This window comes from Antrostomus carolinensis, unplaced genomic scaffold (genome assembly GCF_000700745.2).
Source record: "Antrostomus carolinensis isolate BGI_N321 unplaced genomic scaffold, ASM70074v2 scaffold5965, whole genome shotgun sequence".
NCBI classification, from domain to species: domain Eukaryota; kingdom Metazoa; phylum Chordata; class Aves; order Caprimulgiformes; family Caprimulgidae; genus Antrostomus; species Antrostomus carolinensis.
The window spans coordinates 34,373-38,655 of NW_010314132.1; positions in this window are offsets into that span (position 1 = coordinate 34,373).

The following is a 4,283-nucleotide window of genomic DNA, read 5'->3' on the forward strand; positions in this document are numbered from 1 at the left end:
GACCTTGCAGATGTTTAAAATCCCACTCACCTTTTTGTCATTTTGTTTTGAAACGTAGGTAGTGGTCCTGAACAGGAGAGTTGTAATTTGCAGTGAGAGACTGAAATACCTATAGCACCTTTACTAGGTACCTGAAGAGAAAGGTAGCTATTTGAGAAATAGGTAATAATTAAAGCCTAATGAGAGATTTTGAAAGAGTTGTTGCTTCTTCTTAGTCTGTGTCCTGGTCTTGGTATTTGGCTTTTTGGACTGCGGGAAGCAGGTGTTACTGCAGGCCACTTACAGGTGAACATGAGCTCAAGCTCAGCAGTTGCAGTGGAAGAATTCTTGCCAGATTTCAGAGCATCTCCAAGGTTTCTGTTCACCTCCCAGCAGGGCTGTGCAGAAGTCTCCTTTATTCAGAGCTTCATTGGAGCCCACTGAAAGCAGGTCCTGTAACTGTTTTTTTTATTAAGTTACACTTCTATTACCATGTGCTTATTAAAGGTATACTAGATGAGAGTAAAATCTGAGAAGTGTAGACCTTTGGGAACATGCTAGGAGCCATGTTTGTATTTTGCTAGAAACCCCCCCCCCCCCCACACACACACACACACACTTACTTCTTGGTTTTTATTTAACTCCTGATTATGGTTCCCTGGGTAGTTTTTGTTTTCAGCAGATTTCTATGTTCAGTGAAGAATGTGTATTTTCTTTGGACTATTTTTGTAACATAAATGGATAGCAATGCCACAGCATGCAGAAATTGCACATTTTGCTTGAGTTGCTTTGTAAAATACACTATTTTATTTGAGAAATGTAATTTATGCCAAAAAGTGTAACTTGCCATTTTGCCACTGAATAGGGTGTTTTAGCACAAGACGCAATGTCTTAGGGGATTTGATTGAAAAATTGTTCCTATACTGGGCTGTCAGCATCCCTAGAACTGTTATCACAAGAGATTATCTAAATTAATCATTATGAGGAGGGAAGGGATCAAGGAAAAAAATATCAAAGACTTACTCTCCCTGTCCCATGTGGTCTTTTTTTTATTTAGTAATACGCTGCTACATATTTGGAGGTTCTAGTGTTTGTAGGTCACTGAACAGACATTGAAATCTGATTTATATTGTATACCTGTAACATAGAAAGAAAAAGTATTTCTATATTTTCCGTAAGAATATTGCATTGAGCTGTGTATAATTTAAACAGAGGCTTGTCCCAAAATGGTATTGCCCACCTTGATTTTTTTGTGTTTTGTTTTGGGTTTTTTTTGTATAGTGTGTACAGTTCATGTCAATGGGCATTAAAAGCCTCCTGAAGCGTGATCTTATCAAAGGGATGCATTGTTAATAAAATGTACTTAAACTTCTTATAGTTATTCTGGTCTCATATGTACCTCTCAGCACTAGAAATGGGTTGGAATTCTATTTTTATTTGTAAGTTACTAATTAACTGCAACAACCTGAAGCCTTCCAAAATAAACATTTGTCAAAAATATATTTATTAATGCTTTGTAAGATGTCTTATAAAAATAGAAGGGGACTCTTTTTAATAGTTTGTATACTGTTTTTATTTTAAAAATTTAGCATACTTATACTGAGAATTAATAGTTTTCCCTTAGGTGATGGTTTAAATATTAGTATTTCAGCAACAGCTGTGGAAGTTGAATTATAAACAAAAAGACAGAAGTAAAGTTTATAATTTTGAACTCATTCAAGCATTAATGCAAGACAGGTGTCTTAAAAAATATAAAAATTATACATGCCTCCCCACCCATGCAAAAATACTCTTCTGATCTGCGTTTCTAGTTCTAGTGCCCAGACTGTCCCCTTTGACTGGCACAAAAGCATTATCCTCCCTGGAATCCTGTCCATGTGCTTTGAAGCACAAGTGGTTTCATGAAACCCCATTGTCAGGGCCAGCAAGAGGAGCCAATGTCTCATCACCTCGCCAAGCACGATGGTACCTGGTACAGTGTTTCCTTGCTTCCAGATAATGCAATTTCGTCAGTGCAGGATCTCCCCAGGAAAGACCAAGGTAGGAACTCCCCATGGGCCATCAGTAAGGCACAACTGGCTACCCTGTCCCCCACACATCCTCCTCCACTCACTCCCTGGGCTGAATTACTTGTAGCCGAGCCCCAGTGACAGCAGCTTTTTCAAAAACCTGTGCTTTGTTACAGCTGTCCCCTGGCACGAGGAACTGCAGCATGCTGAAGTTTGAAATGTTTGTCTGGTTTTTTTACCAACTTCTGTATCAGAACTCCTTAGATGTGTAACTCGTGATTTAAGATACCTTTCAAACCTTTTTAAATAAACAGGCCTCTTTTTTTTGAAATGCACAGCTAGGAAGTTTTATTTTGGTAGTGGCAAAACAGGTCCCTTCTGTTTATTGGCTTTTTTTCCAGTAGTAAAGATACTGTGCTGTCAAACTTCCAAATTCACTGAAACTCAAAGGAGAGCAGCGTAAAGGGAAGAAGTTTCTCTGGGATGTCTCCATTGTATAGGTTCAGCTCCCTCTCTTAATTCCATATTCTCTGTCAAACTGCAGTTCAGCTAAATGTGACCACGCACAGGATTTTAATGTTTTTTTCTACTTCTCAAGTAAATCAGTGTGTGACCCTACACATGGACACAACACAGTGTGTGCTGACTGGATACCTCTAACCACAATTAACCATCTGTGTGTAGCTTTGTACCTCACATTTTGTCTGACTGAAAACTTCCTCGGCAGTCAGTGCTTGTCTCAGCCCAAGTCTACATAAGGTCTTGTTGGTTTTCCTGTTGCAACACAGCTCATGGATGTTACAACAGTATCTGTAAGCAACAGTACAAAACCTAGATACGCTTCAGTATCAAAACTCATCTTTGTCTGCAGCTGCTTCATTTTTAGGAAGTGTGATTAGCCAGTTGAACAAGTAACTGCATTTTAACAAATGGCAGATCAAATTATAAAAAACACTTCATTCTTTCCCCTTTGGGAACTGTTTATTCTGTGCTTTTCATCTGAATTATTTGATTTGTGAAAGATTCCAGACAGCATCATGATTAGGCAAAACCAAAAGGTTCCTTGTGTACTTGATGAGACTTTCAGATACAATTCAAAATATTCTGCTTCACTACAACCATACAATCTTTTTTAAATCAAAATGGAAGACCAAATTCCCTGCTGCATACTGTAGGGATTCTGAGTGTTACAATAAAAATCTGCCCCCCCCCGCCCCCCCCAAAAAAGTAGTATTGGGAGATCTAGCTGATACACAGCCTGAATATGACTTTCTTCACAAATGGGATTCATACACCTCTGCATCTGACCACAGTGTCTCCTCACCTGGTTGGGTGGGACTTGCTACGTAAGTGCAGGGATTAATGCCAGAAGTTAAGTTCTTGTGCACAGGTAGTGTGCCATGGTAACACCTCTGCAAACAGCTGTCCTGCTGGAAAAAACAGTTGCTTTCCACTTAACTCTCCACACTTCTTTGTTTAGTTCAGAACATTTTGTTTAGCATTTTAAAGGGTCATTCTTCCAGGCAGAGAAGGCAGAAGTGTGAGGAGCCCGAGTTACCAGAAGTGGGAGTGGCAGCCCCTTGTCAAGGGCCTCTACAATAAAAGCCTGGTTTCTGTGCTCTTTCTTTCACCCACAAAGTGTAGTTAGAAGATGGGTGAAGTAAAGGGTATTGGTGCACAAGGTAGTACTCCTAGAAAAGTCAAAGCTCCTAAACTTGCAGTAATGTGCAACACTAAATGCAGGTAACCCTTCCCTGTTTATTCCTTGTATTATTTGAGAGAGAGAAAATACAACCCAGCCCCCCGCCCCTCGATGCTATGGGAATGCTCCATGAACAGCTGTGTAAAGACACTGGCTCGGGGTGGATGGAGCATGTAGTAAGTGCACACAGAATACTGCAAGTGAAATACACTCCTTGAGCACAGCAACATACCTGCTTGTTTAACTTGCACCTCAACTCTGAATTTTTAATCTCTGCAAAATAGAGTAGTTCTTTGCATCAGGTTATGAGAAATCACTGTGATCTAACCTTCTACATAATACAGACCACAAAGCAGCCTGTGAATCTTATATAATGCCCATAACTTGTGATGAAACCATGGCACGCCTCATTCCTCTGCAAAAGTCAGTATTTTTAAACTAGTCCTGAAGCAAGAACTTTGCAGTGTTAACAGAAGTAGGGCAGTTACATTTGTGAAAGCCTTCATCAAAAAGAGAAGTTGTTCTGGTTCTAGAAATTCTTATTTATATTGTGTAACTAAACACTGGATCGACTCAGTGGAAGAGAGAGTACA